General features: G+C 41.1%; 1 long non-coding RNA gene across 1 annotated transcript in view; it reads left to right on the top strand.

Moving 5' to 3' along the window:
- LOC117883198 overlaps window positions 1–18,430 on the top strand; it is a 301,536-nt gene that overhangs the window by 223,902 nt on the left and 59,204 nt on the right. Inside the window, exon 2 of the long non-coding RNA XR_004647203.1 lies at window positions 6,843–6,982. This is a non-coding gene — a long non-coding RNA (uncharacterized LOC117883198). The remainder of the gene's footprint in view (window positions 1–6,842; window positions 6,983–18,430) is intronic.

Genomic DNA, 18,430 nt, shown 5'->3' with positions numbered 1-18,430 from the left:
TCTCAATTTTTTGCTGAAAAGTAGAATTTTCCACAGGGAGTAAAAAAACCAAAACATTTTATGACTACCTCTATTTCTCAGAAACTCCTGGGGAACAGAGCCACTGAGCTTCACAGATCTAGTACCTGTCCTCTGCTTTTGATACATCCAGAGGATTCCTTCACGTACAGGAGTGGCTTGACTTGAGATAGAACCATGGCTGGATGTCTTACTTAAAATGAAAGAGCCGGGCTGAGATTGAATGGCATTATTGTCTTTTTCACTTTTGCTTGAGGGTGTTTACTACTGGAAAGAACTGATAGTTTCAATGGGATGTTAACCTCAAGGAGAGCAAAGCCGTTCTATGGGAGTGCCAGAATGTTGCAAATCATTTTATCTACGGGATTTTGTCTTGTGAACTTGAGGTTAAGCGGCATCTTTTGATTTCAAGCATTATGTTAATTTGGGTTGAGATGATGAGGGGGTAACATCTTGCTAGTTTTGTAAGACATGTCACTGTCCTTGGTGTGTGCGTGTGTGGTTTACTTTCTCACTTGAGTAGTTCTCACAGTTGATTTTTCACCCAATCAACCTACAAGCTTTACATTCATTTTAATTTGTAATTGCTTATAACCCTTGTTAGCCGAGGGCTATTTTCAGTCTTTCTCTCTCCCCTTCTCTCTGATACTCCTGCATCCCCGAACAGATGCCAATCTGCTCCTGCTGTTTCCAAGCTTTCATCCCAGTGTGTTCCATGATGGTTCATCATTCCCAATTTGTATGTTTATGAGATTAGACTCAACTAAAAAAAGACCATTAGTACAATATGATAAAGGTGATAATAAAATAGAAGTATTAGGTTTATGGGACATTATACCTAAATTACTGTATTAAAGCGGTTGGCATTGCAAACTGATTTAATATTCCTACTTTGTGGCAGTTTTTTTTTAATAAAGTAAGAAATGTGTAATTTATTTGCAAAAAGAGCATTATGTTGCATATTTTATAACTCTGATATTCTAAAATTGGTATTATAGTTCAACATTTTATTTAAACTGATACAGACATTTCAATTGTAAATCGAAAGCACTTTATAATTCTGCCAGTAAAAATGGTTTTTGCTCTAGGAGAGAATTCTATTCCAAAATTTCTAAAAATCACTTTTTTGAGAGCTGCAACTGAGATTTTTCAAATATATAATTCAAAAGTTTGATATTTTGGGGGCTATTTTAAAAACTGAACAATTTTCAAAACTAGTATTGGCAAGTACAGCAATCAATTCATAATATAAACTACTTGCTTGCCCTTTTAAAAATAATTTCTTTTTCTATAAACACCATCTTTTTCATCCAGAATATGTAACAACTAAACTAAACTATCAAATGGGAAAATGCATCCTCAGGTGAGGTTATCTGTCCTATTGTCCTTGAGGAGAAAAGAACAATATTATTATAGGTCCTCTCCACCTTTAAAAAAGATGGTGAACAGATGGCATATACTTTCAGCAGAAGTGAAGAGCTCAAGTAGTAAAAACCAGCTGACTGAATTTGAACCTGCAATGCCCCATTTGTGAATGGCCCAGTTTAGTCACTAGTGTGTTCCCCTGCAGAGAGATCTTACAGAATGGTTTTTTATAGAGCTAAACAAATTAAGGCCCATTTATAAATACTGGCATAGTGGTCTACCCATATGGATCATAATGCAGGACTCAGGCAAAATGAAGGATATTAATTAGACTACCGTTCCAGTCGTATGGATGAACATGTTGGGTGAACATGTTTTTTCCTCCCAGATTAGCTGTGTTGTACTTGCATGGGAATGTTTTTATCCAATACTAACATAAAATATAAAATTATTAAAATTATTTCTTCTACAAAAGTTTTACATGGTTTAACCCATATGGAAAAATAATGCCAGAGTTCTTAGCAAGCAGCTCTAGACATGAGGCTCATACTCTGTGTCTGCTCTTTCATGTTGTGTGTAAAAGTCTAATTAATCCAATGATCCTAAAATTCACTGCAGAATTGCAAAGAATGTACCACACCCAGCATTAGTCCCTGGGTATGCTGTTGTTTCAAAGCCATTACCAAATCTAATAATAGGGCTGATGATATTATTGCAGAATTGAACTTCATCAGTTTGCATTTCAAAAGAACTCAGCTAAAGGTCTGATAAAAAATTTAAAATATCTAGAGAGCAGTTTAATGAGAATAGTCCAACTCTGTGGTTAAATAGAACAATGAAATGGATGGAGGACTAAAAGGTCAATTGTAAGGAGAAATTATTAGCTCCAGTGGCTGTTCTGTCTCCTGTAGTTTGTTCCCCGGATCAAATTAACATCTAGACTATATGTGACCTCTACTAAACTGCATTGTAAGCTAAAACCAAATTTTCTCCTAGAGGGGTTTGTCCCCTAATGATGATTTGGACGTTCCATGAGGCAATGCCAGCTGCCCTGATCAGTTCTCAGCAGATGGGGGAATGTTTCTCAGTATAGAAGAAGTGCTTATGGGAGATGATGCTTCAGAAACATCATTTTCTTCTCTGAGAAAATCCTAGCGTGGTTGAGCAGACATCATCCTGGTCCTATGCTCTGAACAACCACATACCCCAGGCCTCATTCAGTGGAGGAAGAAGAGCTTTTCTTTTCCATGGATTGATGGAAAGGCCCTTGCTCTCCCCTTTTCCCCTATCTTTGATTCCTCTCCACTTATGCTAGCAGAGGAGAGATTTATGTCCCCTTTTCATCTGATTTTTGGCATAAATATGGAAATGGCCCTTCTTTTCATGTATGGTAGAAATGTCCACATATTGTGAAAGTGTAGAAATCAGAAAGAGATTTAATATAGAGGATCCATGCCAAGTGGCTTTCAAATGGCTGGAGACAGCCACTGGAAAATTCCCTTTTCATGGCTGAACTCTCCACCCATGGAAAGGTGGCCTCCTGCCACCTCAACCCTGGCTTAAAGGGAGAGAGGGAGCATGTCTGGGACATGGGAGGGAGCATGGAGGAGCAGAGATCCATTACCCCTGATCTGGACCTTACAACAGTTATGGAAGTGAGAGTAGGCTGTGCGCTTCTCTAGCTTCCACCAGGGTGACTGAAGTTCAGGGAGATGTAACTGGATCCCAGTGCTCTTCCCTATCACCATCATCTCCACTCTGTTTGAGTAGAGCTCACATGGATGGCCGCATTGAGCCTAGTATGTTTAATTGGGAAAAAACCTGATACCTGACCCAAAGTTTCTATTGTTATCAGCACTTATGAAAGTGGCTCCAAGGATCATGAGAGATTCAGTCCGCTCCAGCTGACTGGGCAGAGAGGAGGAAGCAGGTGGGGAGGATGATATCTCAATTAATCATTGTTTGATGGCAGGAAGACAAGTATCATTTGGCAAGACAAGTGCAAAATATTTTTGTCTTTTCGTCCTCATATTTGTTGGATTGACAGGAACTGAGTATGGGGAAAAGCCAACCCATGTTCTGTTTTATTCCAGCAATCACTAGCAGAACACATATCACAACTGACAGCCTTTACTGGAAGTTCCCTGTTCTTGTGAATGAAGAGAAAGTTGAAAATCCAAGTGAAACATGCACAATTTGAGTAGTTTCTGATTTCTCATTAGAAGCTAGTTTTCTCTATTGATCACTGTTTCTGCAATATATGACTTGGTTCAGTGAATATATTATGGGTTTTTTTTTTTCAAAAGTGTTGAATTTTTTTTTGGAAATACAGTATATTTGGAAAATTTACCTTTGGGCTTTTTCCTAGTCCCTTATGTATGTCTATATATGGGTGAAGAATAAAAATCTTCTGCATGCTTGGAAGCAGTGCCAGATTTAAGACAATCATTCTTTGCAACATTTTGCAGATGTCCTGAGCTACCTGTTTTTCACTGGCATTCAAGCAGTTTCTAAGAGCAGTAGGAAAAATATACCAGTACTTTTCAGATGTCTGTGGAAGAGCAAACTGCCATCCCAATGAGAGTAGCATGGTAGGCCATTTTTTATTTCACAAGCAGAAAGAATTCACAGAGTAGCAGGATCTAACTCATAATTCACAAACAAGCAGAATGTGTTCAGCTAACTATCTTTAATGATGGCTGAATAGTCCAAATAAATAAAGTCTATGTACGATAGGGTGCATGTGACCGTGCGTCTGGCCAGTGGGGAACTGAACCCAGGCCATGAATGTGATATTCTATTGCTTGAACCAAAGGTCTAGGTCTAGGGGTCAGCAGTGGAGAAGATTCAGAAACGTTATTATATGATCCAGTAGAGAGAAGGGAAAAAAGACATCTTCAGCCAGTGTGTTACTTGCAGACATAATTCATATATCTATGTAGATTGTCTGTATTGTGTATGTATATCTAACTCCTTTCTAGTCTCTGAGTGCATACCCCCAGGTGTTTGTCCTCTTGCCATTACATGTCACAGAGTAGAATATCATGATTTGTCCTCTCTTAGACCAGCACCTGGCTCTGGTACCGTGCATATACCAACTGTGTATCACCCTGCTGTTCCAAACTCAGTTTCAGGCACTCATGTTTTCTTGTTTTGGAAGCTGGTGGCACTGATATTTGCCAACAGCCTTTTAAAATCAAATGTAGCATGTCACAGTTATAGGGGTAACTGTACCTCTGTCCCCTTTCTGGTCTCTCTGAGCATACCCTGTCAGGCTTTCTGTCTTTCTCTCTCCTAGAATGGAATTCCATGATTCTCCCACTGTTAGACTAGGCCCTGGGATACAGTATCTAGTGTATTGACAATTCTTACCCGGCAGGTTTGATTGGGTTTGGGCACCTGTGGTTCTTCCCTTCTGGACTATATGACTAGTGGTGTATATAGAGACCAAGCAGTCTTCTTAAAATGAAATGATTGCTTATTTTAGCAGTAGGACAAAGGTTTTAGAGGAAAAAAGGCTTTAAAATAATCTGTACACATGTCTATTTTACCTAATGTACTATCATCGCATAATGGTGGCAACCTAGGAAGGCTTATTACCTTCAGACACCGGTGGGTACCTGAGTGTGTCTTCTAGTCTGGTTCTCTCTGACACCCTTTTTAAGAGAGCTTGTGTCCTTGTATCAACCACCCCCTGCCTTTTGCTCTCTTGGGTTCTTTACCAAATGGGGTCATGCTTCCCCCACCATTCAAACTGGTTTGGTGGCTGCCCAGGAGACTAAGTGCTGTAGTGTAGGTGTAGCCTGAGTGTTGTGCATGATTGACAGAATGTGGAAAAGACTAAGCCATGTGTGTGTCAGTTCTATCCATTTTCTTTGTACATTTTCACTGATGTTCCTTTCTATTCAACGCACCTCATTTTGAATGATTAACTTCTTACTTATCGGTGGTACGGACTCAGTACAGTTACTGAACTAAATGAAAACAGTTTGACATTTTGTAGCATAAGGTGATCAGAAGTCCCATTTTTAAAGCGACAGTCCCATATTTAAGCCCTCCTGCAGATGTCCCGACTTTTTCTTTAAAACTGGCAAATTGCCCAGTTTTTTCTGTTTCAGTAGTGGCGGGTCCTGCTGCTGGCTGGATCCCTGCTCACCAGCCACCCACCCCCCCCCAGTGGCCAACAATAGGGGTGAGTGTGCAAGGCTGGTGGCGGGGCAAAGCTGCAGCGCACAGGGCCAGCTGCTTCCCCTGCTGGTCCATCAGAGCTGGGAATCGTACCAGGAACTTTCGACTCTTGGTCCAGTCCTACAATCACAAAACCATCCTTAATCTATAACATTTCTGAAGAGTGACTTTTATAATTCCTTTAATTTTACATACATGTTAACAGCTCAAGTTAAAATCTCCTTGTTGAGGTATTCCCGAACAAAGATTTCTGAAGCGAGGTTTTATGTATAATGTATTACTTTGTGTTTATTATCCCAGAATGCTTCCTTAGCTCACTCGTCACAGACGCACAGGGATTCAGGTTCGAGAAAACCAAGGAATGATTGTGAAATACTTGAGTGCACACTGAAGTCTTTTTTCAGAGCATTGGCAGTTAGAATTTTGGGATGCTTTTCTAAGTTTGGATTTCACTGTATACTGTAAAAACAACAAGGAGTCTTGTGGCACCTTAAAGACTAAAAAATTTATTAGAGCATAAGCTTTTGTGGGCTATGACCCACTTCTTCAGATGTATGGAGTGTCATAGCCCATGAAAGCTTGTGCTCTAATAAATTTGCTAGTCTTTAAGGTGCCACAAGACTCCTCATTGTTTTTGCTGAAACAGACTAACACGGCTACCCCTCCGAAACTGTATACTGTGCACTTTATAATATCTCAACTGTTGCACTGCACTTATGAGCTAAAGATAGTAAAACTCTTCATTCTTATACCTGGGGAGACTTATTCTGATCACAATTACGTTGTTGTAAACCAAGAGTTACTCCAAGGACTCTGATGGAATTATTCTAATTTACATTGGTGTAACTATGATGAGATGCTGTGCTCTAGCCTAATCCATTGCTAGAGTATTAAGCAGGAGGATTTCTGAGGCAAACAGAAGGCTTGGTGGGCTCCTTTAAGTGGCAAGATGAGAACATTATTCTAGCTCCACGCCCCTATTTACAGTGCTCAGCCCTGTTTTTACTGTCCCTCTGTTTTTTCTTTAAATTTCCCAGTTATAAATCTTCTGATGTATTTTTTAAACATGACACTTTCAGAGGTGAGAACTAATGTTGAATATGAGAGCTACAAGTATCGTTAGCTGCCTGCCTAAACAATGCTCTTCTTTAATCTTAAAATTACTACAGATAGCAGAAGGAATTTGCATTAGTTATTAAGATGGCTTGTTTTTTGGCAGACCTGAAAACTGTGTTTTAGAGCAGCTGCTCAAGTGAACCTTTATTTTTCAGATCTGGATGGAGTGTTTCTTCATCTGCATGATGCTGTCTAGGACTACAGCTCTGTGACACTCCTCAGCTGTGCTAGCAGAAGAGGCAGAGAGGCTTCCAAGAAGCTCTGAAAAGGAGAAAAGTCTGGAGCTTCTAATTAGGTGAGTGTACAAGAGGTGATTAGCAGCAATGGATTGCTATAATTCACTTGCTTCTTTACAGTAAGGAAGATACAATATAATAAGCTATCTGACCTAATATTAATAAATAGTTATACAACATATGCCTCTTTGGGCAGTTATAAGACAGAGCAAGCTATTCACCCAACATTGCACTTCATCAAGTATTTTGATTATATTATTAAACAGAATGTATACAGAGACATCAGGAGTGGACAGTTCATAGATCACTTACGTTTCATCAGAAAGAGCAGTTTGTGATCAGAGCTTTTTCATAACTTTGTTAAATATGGAGCGGATCTCAATTATGACTAACGAGCTACAGAAGTGTGTATATCTGTTTAGTTTGGCAAAGCTAGCTCTCCTCCTAATGACGATCCTATATGTTCCACTATTTCAAAATGATATAGTGTAATGTGACACAGAACAAAGAACTTTGACTAATATATAGGGTGCGCTGTTTTGACTGATTTCTGATTTTTCTATCCTGGCACAATTTACAGGGAAACTAGACTGTTTTTCTTCAGCTTGGTCCCTAAAAAAAAGCAAAGTGGCAAAAAACAATGGTTTGCTTCTTCCAGAGGAAAAAAACAAAGGGTGATATATCTGGCCACACTGAAGTCAGTAGCAAAACTCCTATTGACTTCCGTGGGGCCAAGATTTCACCCACTATCTGTAACTTAAAGTGTGTCTTGTCAACAAATAGCTCTTCAGTTTCCTAGTTTTTGAGGCTATCTGTGCAAAATCTCCCTCTTCCACTCATGACCTTTCCCTAAGCTTTCCACTGCCTCCACTTTATTTCTCTGTTTTAATTATCTCTTTGTTAACCTCTTCAGTACTTATTTCAGTGTGTGGCATATGTACATCACATCATAAACTGTTTTTTAAAATATATTTTTGTAATTGCTTCACCACCAAACAACCCACCACCAAACAACCAAACAAAAGACCCACACATATATGGAGTTTATAAGGAGAGTTTATAACAAAAGTTGCTACAGAGAAAAAAAAATCCACAGATGAGATATGGCCCATGAGATTTCAGGGTGATTAGTTTCTTTTGGGGAAGAAGGGAGTTTGGAAATAAGGCGGAAACTAATGTCTCTCTATAAACCTGAATTATGAGGAGTTACCTCATCTCCCAAATAAAATTCTTCCATTCCTAAATACTTATATTTGTGGTAGGTCACTGACTCTGGGTTCTAATCCAGATTTTGACAATGACTAGCTGTGTGAATTTGGTTAAGGCATTGAAATTTTCAGTTTACTCATCAGCAAAATTTGCATAATATCAGTATTCCGCTAGCTCCCAACATTCTTGTGACACTTGATGTTTCTAAAATAGAACATTATTTATTAATATAAATATTAGTATTATTATAAGGCATCTGCACAGTTGTATTCAGTTAGACAAACTAAATGGTATAAACAAAATGACATTGTGATACATGAAGGCAAAATCATTGCATATCATAGGAATCAATTCAGTTGTTCACATAATAGTTTACCATGTTGTTCAGTCTAAAATATTCAGTCTTTACAACACCTTTTTTTCTAGATCAGCAATATTTTGTCCTTCCACACATCATAATGTCTGCTCCATTGACTTGTATTGATCTCATTTTGCCTTTCTTTAGATTATAATGTTGTTGCCTTAGACTCCCATTGACACAGCTTTGTCTTTTCCCACCAGCCTCCATTGATTAGCATTGATATTGTTTCCACCTAATTATGATGCTGTCATAAGAACTTTGTGACAAAGCTTATTCTCAGCAGTGCGGCTATAAATATAAACAGTAGCTGCAACTCTGTATCTCAGCCATTTCCAAGGTGTTCCTCCATTTCTTTCAGGAAGAGGGGGCGAAAGTGTGTTTTAAAGTACTGTAATATTAACTTTGGTTCATCAGCTCTGCCAAATATGGGATGAGATATTGTAATCCAACTTCTCTGAAGATGACCCATCATCAACACACTCATGGCACAGAGCTTTATGTGAGCACATTGTGTTCTCCATTCATTTTGCCGCCTTACTCCATACTTGTATTGAAGCACTGTAGACAATAATTCTACAACTGGAATCCCCTGGAGAGCACCCGAGTTGTATATTTCACTAACCTGCCTACTCCCCAAAACACCTCAAACAGGCAGAGTGATGTTTCCCCGAGAGGCACTCTCACACTACCATCATTTGTACTCAGACCCCCATGGACAAAATAGAAGTTGGTATGCTTAATTTCTAGTGCTGCACTGAATGAGACCACTCGCTCTTGCTTCAGTTGTGCCCTATTGTTTTATTCATGCTGGAGAATACACATGTGCAGTCATGTTCTAGCTTCTGAATGTTTCCTTTTGACCAATAAGAAGGCAGGTTTTGAGTCTGAAATTCAAGAGCAAGGCCTGTGGCATCAAACTATGGCAAAATGGACTTCCTGAAAAAGAGACGGACCTCACTGTGCAGGTGGAGACTGCTTCTCTAAACACATTTTAACAGCTTCTGCCATGGTATTTTGACAGCCTTGTGAGCAAACTTAATGCTATCTCAACACAATGGTGCATGAATGAAAGGTTCAAGCTAATCAGTTGAGGGGAATTAGGGGCTGGATTCACAAAATACTCAATGAGTAGTCGGTTGCTGTAGTGATGGCTGCTTATTATACCAATCTGTACTTGGGCATAGTTTCACTGTTATCTTTTCCTACTCCCTTCCCCATGTATGCTGATTTGTATCCACTTGTTGTCATATGATAATATTGTAAACTCTTTAGGGAAAGGACTTGTTTTTATATTACATGTTTTATATTACATGCATAATGCCTATATCACAGGAAGTACTGAGCTTATAAGAGGATTTAAGGCCTCCACTGCTCTTTCCTGTGCCTGGTTTCCTCTTAGAGCAGGGACCAAGATGAGCATATTCTTCCACAAGACCCACTAGGAAGGGAGAAGCAGGACCGAAAAATGTCTATCAGGGATGGTCTAGACAGTAATCTAACCTCCTCTTGTGGAATCTCCATCTCTGGAGATATTTAAGAGTAGGTTAGATCAATGTCTATCAGGGATGATCTAGACAGTATTTGGTCCTGCCATGAGGGCAGGGGACTGGACTCGATGACCTCTCGAGGTCCTTTCCAGTCCTAGAGTCTATGAATCTATGAAATAAAAAGCTCTGCCACCCCATATCCCTCCCCCTGTGCAGGGAGAGACCTGGGGACGAGCAGGAGTGGGTGGCTGCTGCTGGGGTTCTCCTGAAATTGGGAGTCTGGACCGAGACCAGTGGGGTGTCTCTGCTGAGAGGAAGCTGGGAAAGGCACCTGAAGATATCTGGGAAAGGGCTAAGGAGAAAGCCTAAGAGGAGACCAGCAATCACAGGAAGTGGCTGAAAAGTGAAGCAGGATGGTTTTGACTCTTGGATGGACAGTGGCTTTACGGTTTGGCATCCTTGGGCTGGAGGATGTAGATGTGGCATTGTGACATATGTGACACATGTAGATGTGGCATTGCATCCAGGAGCAAAGGACCGTTGTGTTGCAAGGTGGCACAGATACTGGCGGAGTCCCAAGGCGGGTTTAAGGCTTTATGGAAAAGCCTTTTGGTTTTCAACTTTCCTTACCATGGAAAGGAAGGACATTTGATGTAACCAGATGCCCAAATCATCCAACTAGCTGGAGACAGAGAGAGTCTTCAGTGGGAAAACTGAAGCAGCAGCTGTGATCAGTCCACAAGGGAAAGCTACTGTTCTACATCTTAGGACAACTGGCCTTGATCCTGATTGGAATCTCTAGGTGTTACCACAATAGAAATAATAACAATTAATAATGTTTCCAAGACAAGAATATCAGCTTCAATTCATTGTTCCTTCGGAGCTTTTGCTCTAGTACTTCACACTTTTGCCATTCCAGTTCCATGGATGACTTACAGCTCCCCATTGTCAATTATGGGTGCCTAAAGTTAGACACCAATATTCATATGTAGGCATGTGACAGGTTGTACCAGGCCTTTGTAGCCCCCCCTGCTGGAAGTCCTGTGGTCTTACCATGCCCTGCCCCCGGTAAGGAGCAGTGAAGGTGGGTACTCCAGGCCTGTCTAGAGGGGCTGCATGGAAGCAGCCAATCATATCCCAGCAGGGTCAGATAAAAAGAGCTGTGGGGCAATTCCTGGCTGGGACCAGAGGGACAAGGGCCTCCACTCTGTCCAAAAGAGCTTGAGGGACAGCCAGAGTTTGTTTCTAGCTGCATTTGCTTAAGCTTGGAGAGAGAGAGGACCTGAAAACTTTAACCCTGAGGTTGGGATGAAGATGAGAGGCCCAGGAAAATAGCAGCAATGAATAGAAGTGAGCGGCATGTGGCTGCTGTGTATAGCATCCCAGGGTTGGAACCTGGAAGGGTGGGCTTGACTGGGTTTCCCCTCACCAGCAAAGTGGTGTAAGCCCCAAGAAGGGAACAAGGCTCATTTAGAAACCCAAGTGAAGGGCTGAATTTCAAGGGCCCAGAGTGGGGTCTGAAGACCCTGGTGAGGGCAGATAGACAGTTGTTGTTGGACTCTTTGCTATCCCGGAACGAGTTCATTTTAACTGTGTGATCTGACCAGAGCCAATGAAGACCCACCAAATGAGATCGACAACCTAGAGGGGGTGCCAAGAGTGGGAAAAGGCCTGCAGTACTACACACAGCAGCAGGAGGTGCTCGAGAGCTGGGTGCCCCCCTTTACAAGGCACTTTAAGAGAAATCTGATTTTTCAGAAGGTGCTCAGTACCTCTGACAATCAGGACACCTATTTAGATGCCTGACTTTAGAATTTAATGCCCAAATTTTGTCATCCAGGTGTGAATATTTTGGCCCAAATCTTCAGAAGTGTTTTGCCAGCACCTTTCATGACTACTTAATTCACTTAACCTTTAAAATGGTGGGTGGGGGGAGAGTGAGATGTAATAGTTTATAAAATGAGTTTGGTTTAATGAAGCAGGATCCATACTTGGGCTGGCTTCAGGTGCAGCACTACCAAAACTGCTGCTGATCCTATAAGTATAACCAGCAGGCACTCGATCCTGACAAAGTTTACACATGCAGTGTAATCCTTACCAATGTAAATTGTCTCATTGACTTCAAAGTGAATGGCACCTAGATACCTAGCCAATGGGCATATTAGAAATGCTATCGATAGTAGGATCAGTAATGCTACTGATGGATCCTTGATTGACAGAAGATCTGTATTACCATGAGCTAAGAAATGGTTTTCCAGAAAGCTAAATAGGTCAGAAAGGTGAAACAGGTCCCTTCATGAAATATTTCCACTGAGTACAGGATTAAATACATTTACTGATCTCTCCATACCAAGCTTTTTGTTATATGTCTTCTGCTCTAGCTTTCCATACCATTTATTTCTATTATAGAGTCCTATTAATAGGCTGCACCTAACACCTACAATCTTGCTGCTATAGAAAATTCTCTAGAGAAGGGATTGCCTCTGGTTTGTACAGTTCCCAGCAGAATGGAGGCCCCAATCCCGATTAAAGTCTTTGGGGGTGGGTGTTAATTAATAATATTGACTCAAAGCAACGATGTTTAAAAGAGGCAGAAGCATCCCAAAAATAGATGGAAAGCACCATAGCACCTTTGATGTTTTACTCCCTGCAATAGGCACATCACTTACGTTGAAAGAAAAAATACATAGAAGAGAGAAATAATGCTTGTTAATTTAAATACCAGGGGAAAAAAAGATCAGATTTGCAAAACATCAAGTTGCCAATCTATTGAACAGCTAATTTATCAGCATAGGTAATTTAACAGTAGGTTCACACTGCTATATTAAAGAGAGACTCGAGCATGTTGGAAATTGAAGAATACTAACTAGTATTATAATTATAACAGCAGGACTTTTTATAATTTGTAATTATCTGAGAAACAGGTGCACCTGGAACATTGCTTAGTGTATAAAATTCTCTTTATTTTCAAACAATTTTCAATTTTCTGCAGCACAGCATTGTGTATCTTTAATTAACACCATAAATTGTGATTATTTGCTTTGGAATTTAACCTGCAAAAAGGCTGGCTATAATTGTAGTGATGATTTCTCCTTCCCAGGAGGTATTTATAACTCAGAAATAAGATTTATTTTAAACTGTGACTGATTACTTACCTGTTAAGAGTTTTGTAGGCAAAAACAGTTTTGCCAGTAGATGTTTTAAGCTAAAACTCCATCACCCCTTTCACACATTGTCAGTTCCTTTAGTTCTGTGAAAAACTAACAAAACGAGGGCCATATTAAATTGTTATGTCAATGCCTGGAAGAGAGAACTTTAAGGCATGATTTTATCCCTCTCTCCTGATGCCCAAAAAGTTCCTTCTGCCTCTTTCTTCAGTAGAGAAATGTTGGTAACCAGACACCTAAATTATGGAACACAAGGTAGAACTCCCACATCATGATGATAAACACGGTCTGTTTTGTCCTTCAACAGGTTCATTTCTTTAGCAAAAATTACTGTACTGAAGAAGGGTTACATGACAGATACAATTAATGATAATTTTGTGCAAAGCAGGTTCATTAATTTTAGGTGCAGACACAGGAGTCTGACCTACCTCAGCTTTCACAGGCTTGCATAGAGCAGAAAGCCTGTGACTCCCATTGCTGGATGGATAGTAAGTACTTTATGTCTGTACCATGTTTTTCCCAAACCAATCCATATGATTCAAAAGAGAGTCAATAGCCTGTTTACAAATTACTATTCTGTTTTATATAGGCTCTTATGCTGCACTCATCACTGTAGTATCTGAGTGGCTCCGACTAGGACATTAGATAGTCATAATCACACTGCCGGTCATGTTTTGTTTGTTCTCTCTGCCTCTCCCCAAGGGAACCAGTGTGTGCAATGGAGTGTCTTAGTTAGGTAGGATTTTAGGAATATTTTTAATATACATGTTGCTATCTATTTGTGTTAGAGAAGGGAAGGTCAAAGAAATGTGCCTCGCACTTAGTGCTAGAGGAGTGGAGTTGTCTTCGTCCTGAATCTGGTGATTTTAGATCAGAGTCACTTAGCTCAGGCTGGATTTCTGGGCACTTTTGATAAGAATCGTTGTGGATGACATTTCAGTAACTTAAGGATGTTAGTGATGGTTCTCTAAATGCTGCTCATTTTTCAAATCATACCTGGGGAAGGAATAATTCCATCAATGGTGATGGATGATAGGGAACATGTAGGGTCCAGTGCAGCAAAGCACATAGTCTCATGCTAAATTTTCAGAATGTGAGTCATCTAATTGACTTCAATGGCATTACTCATATAGTTAATTTTTTTTTCTGTACTGTGGTATCTGAATCACCTCAATATTTCCCTGTAGCTTAGGGTGACCGTACCTCCCGTTTTGGCCGGGAGAATCTCTTTTTTAAGCCCTGTCCCGGCCATCCCGACTTTTTTGGCAAAAGTGGGCATTTGTCACATTTGATCTTGCCAACCTGATCAGTGGGCAAGAGCAAACAGGACAAATGCCCTCTTTTGTTAAAAAAGTGGGATGTAAAGGAACGGGGGGGGAAAGGGGGCAAGGAACAACACCAACCTCACGAGGGGAGGGAGGCAGGGTGCGGAGAAGCAGCCGGGGCCAGGCCTGTGCAGGAGGGGGGAGAGGGGGAGGCTCGGGCTAGCCCCATTTTGCCTTTGGAAAATATGTTCCCCCACTATAGAAAATAACGGCAGCATCCAGGATGTGCTTTTGTACTAGATGGGAAATATTGATTTTAATGGCAACCATTGCATAAAAGGACTCTTAGAGAGAATTTCTAACCAGGAGTTGAGGTAGCATCATTGTGCTGACGATTCACTTCTGTATGTTGATTGCACTATATATCCTAATGAGTTAGACTCTTGAGCTTTAAATATATTAACACAACTGAATCAGGACTTGACCCCATTAAAATGATTTACTAAATGTTGCACCAGTTTAAGAAAAATGACAATGTTTTACAGAACTATAATGTATACACAGGAAGGAAGGAAGGATTAATATTTGAAATTGGCCAGTGGCTAGCTTGTTTTCTCGGTTAGTTTCTGAAATGTATGTCAGAATGAATACTTACCTCTCCGTGAATCATTTAAGTCTATAGAATATAATCACAAAATCGCCGGTAAGATAGATCTTGAAAAGATGCCTTCATAAGCTTCAAGTTATTTATCAGTGACAGCATCATTTGACCCATAAACAAATCCATTAGTATATTTGTAAAACAAGCTCTTGGAGGAATCATTAGGTAGGGGGCTCCATGTGAACTAGGATTCTAGCCTGAGGGCAGCTATCCCAACACTTCTGTAGTGTTAATTGTATTCATGGAATTCTATCCATGTTGAATACTTAATTTTACAAGCTCACTGACTAAGTCAGAACTGTTGGACTAAATAATCAACTTCATTTTCTCCCATGTACCAACTAGAACCTGTTATGGACACTACTGAAAAAAATACTTTTCAGTGATTTAATGCAGCATATGCAGGTACAGATAAGAGATATTGTTTCTTTAACACTTTATCATATTATGACATTTTAATTTCCTAGTGAGCATGAGTAATAACACTTGGAAATAATTTATTACCAGTACTAATTCAAATGGCGGATGATCTCTAAAATCAGCTGGCAATATTACTGATATTTTGCAGATACTTTCTTAGTTTGATAAATCGACATCCACTCATTAATACCACATTCATTCTCATTGTTGAGAGGTAACTATCACATTTCTTAGCTTGAAAAGAGTGTCCCCTACAGTTCAAAGACATTTTGGTCTCTAGGAAACTAAATTATGCTAAAGCAGAATAAAACTCTGAGGCTGATTCTTGCCCACATAGGAAAAGTGCTCTGATAGTTGAAGTTGCAGTGCTTATTCTGCTATATAAAACAGACTATAAGGAGGCATGTGACATTGGTACCAGGCAATAGAAGACAACTTTGGGCTTTATTTCCTATTAAATTTATCATGCAACTTCAATGACAGCAAACACAGCTTAAGCATATGAGTTAAAAAGAGAACAGCTATTGCTTGCTTAAAAAAAAAAAAATCCAGGCTATGGACATGGTATTAAAGCCAGGGCCGGTGCAAGGATATTTTGCGCCCTAGGCGAAACTTCCACCTTGTGCCTGCCACCCCCCCCCCCCGAGCATCGCTTCTTATAAACTTTAAAAAATGAATACTTCATAATGTGGCATTGTTCATTAGAATTAATACACATTCGGCTTGAAATGTGTATTAATTTCATTATTTAGTCTACATATTTAATGAAAATAAATGAATAACCTGACAGGGTGTGGGGCTGGCTGGCTTCGGGCAGTGGGGTGCGGCAGGGGTTGGCTGGAGACAGGGGAGTACGGGGCTGGCTGGCTTCGGGCACAGGGGCGCAGCAGGGGCTGGCTGGAGACAGGGCAGGGGGTGCAGCAGGGGCTGGCTGAAGATGGGGGTGTGGGGCTGGCAGGGGGGCCCCAGGCTTCTGTGGGAGGGCAGGCCTCCGTGGGGGGCGGGGCTGGCTTGGAGGGCAGGGGGGAACCACCCCCCAGCACTCACCAGCGGCGTGGCCGGGGCCGGGTTTCTGCACTTCCTGCCGTTGGTGAGTGCAGCCCCAGCCCCGTTGCAGAGCTTAGGGGAGTGGGGGCGGGGCGGGGCTGAGCAGGGGCAGGGGCCCTGGGGAAGAGCCAGAGCAGCAGGGAGCAGCGCAGCGCCCCCAGCGGCCGGAGGAGGAATGACACGCTTCCCGGCCAGCGGGAGTTGATCAAAGCAGCAGCACCCCCTCGCACAGGGGCGGGAAGCGGGTTACACGTGTAGCTGGCTCCCAGTGAGCATCCCAGACATTTTGGGCACCGCTTTTTGGGGCCCTCAGATCTTGGCGCCCTAGGCGGCCGCCTAGTTTGCCTAGTGGTTGCACCGGCCCTGATTAAAGCTGCACACCTGCCTATCCTCTAGAAAATCAGTGTCTTTACAGATACTTGCTGTACCTTACCTATTTTCATGTGAAATTATATGTCCTTGATATGGTGCTTCCCCACGGTAATGACACATATAAGTTTTAGTTATAAGTACTTCTAGAATTCATTGGGCAACTAACTATGCGTGGCATAAAAATAACTGCAGAAGAAAATACAATCTCCTGTACAGAAAACCCCCTTGAAATCATGTTGCACTAACGTACAACTACTATTACACAATTCAGTGATATCACCACATTTCCCACCTGTCTCAGAAAACACAAATTTCCAAATATGGTATCTTCGAGCTGTACTGTTTATGTTTGCATCCCAACAGGTTAAGCTGTCTTAATTATAAACCACTGTTTTCAGGGGTTGAAATGGGCCATAAAAAGTCTTAATTCTATAATCTGATTCACACAGATAAGGATAAGTTATCCCATTGAAAGCAATGGAGCCCTTCATTGACTAAGGGGTCTAGTCAAGTAGATAAATTCACAGGATCTGGACCAAAATTTGTTCCAAGTGAATAATCAGTACTTTCCTTTTAATATAATGAGGAAAATAACGTATATTATAGAAACCTTTTGAGTTATTTTTAACATCAGGAGGTGAAGAGGAAAGATAAAACATATTTTGAATGAGGTTTTGCATCCATACACATTTTTAACAGTGTAATTTGGATTACATTTTCCCAGAGGGATGGGTTGCCAAAGAATGATCTGGGGCCTGGTTCTCCACTGCCTTGCTCCCTGTGTAGTACAAAGTGAGTGGAAATCAGCTCAGTAGTGTCTTACACCCACTTTGTACAGGTGTTAAGTGTACTACAGCTGTTTAAGGCAGCGGAGAAGAAGGCTGTGGATTAGCTAGACAGAAATGTGGAGACTCCTCTCAGGCGTACCAGTCTTTCTCATGCTCTCGTCCTTCCCATGCTGTCTCTTTTGTTGCATATCCCCCTTGTACTTGCTACATAACATGGTTTTCTGAGATTGTTCTGTCAGTTGCACCCAGGAGGATTCTACATAGGTCAGTCCTTCAGAATATGCGCACACCCTCCACCATCAAACACACCCCATTTCCTAAGATCTCCTGCATGCCCTGCCACTGGGAGGGTGCTTGTCATGTGGAGATGTCAGAAGGCAGCAATTGCAGCTATATGCATATGTGGGGCATGCAAACATGCAAGGAAGATGAGCTATCCCGCTTTGCACTATGTAGAGGACTGCCAGATTCTTTTGTCACTTAGAACCTGTACATCCCTTGCTGACTTCTTTCCTGAGCAATTCCTATTCCATCTTCATCCTCCTATCACACTCCCTTTCCCTCCCACATATGCAATGAGAAATGTGCTGCAGGGAGAGGAAGGACCACAGGAAGTGTTCAGTAAAGGTTAATCCTGACTCCCTGTGACCATGCTTTACTAAGTCGACGCTGAATGGCATTTTCCGCTCACTCTGCATTCACTGTGAACTTTATTTCACGTGCCTAGATG

This window comes from Trachemys scripta, chromosome 9 (assembly GCF_013100865.1).
Source record: "Trachemys scripta elegans isolate TJP31775 chromosome 9, CAS_Tse_1.0, whole genome shotgun sequence".
Classification (NCBI taxonomy): Eukaryota; Metazoa; Chordata; order Testudines; family Emydidae; genus Trachemys; species Trachemys scripta.
This window is presented reverse-complemented; position numbering and strand designations above follow the sequence as displayed.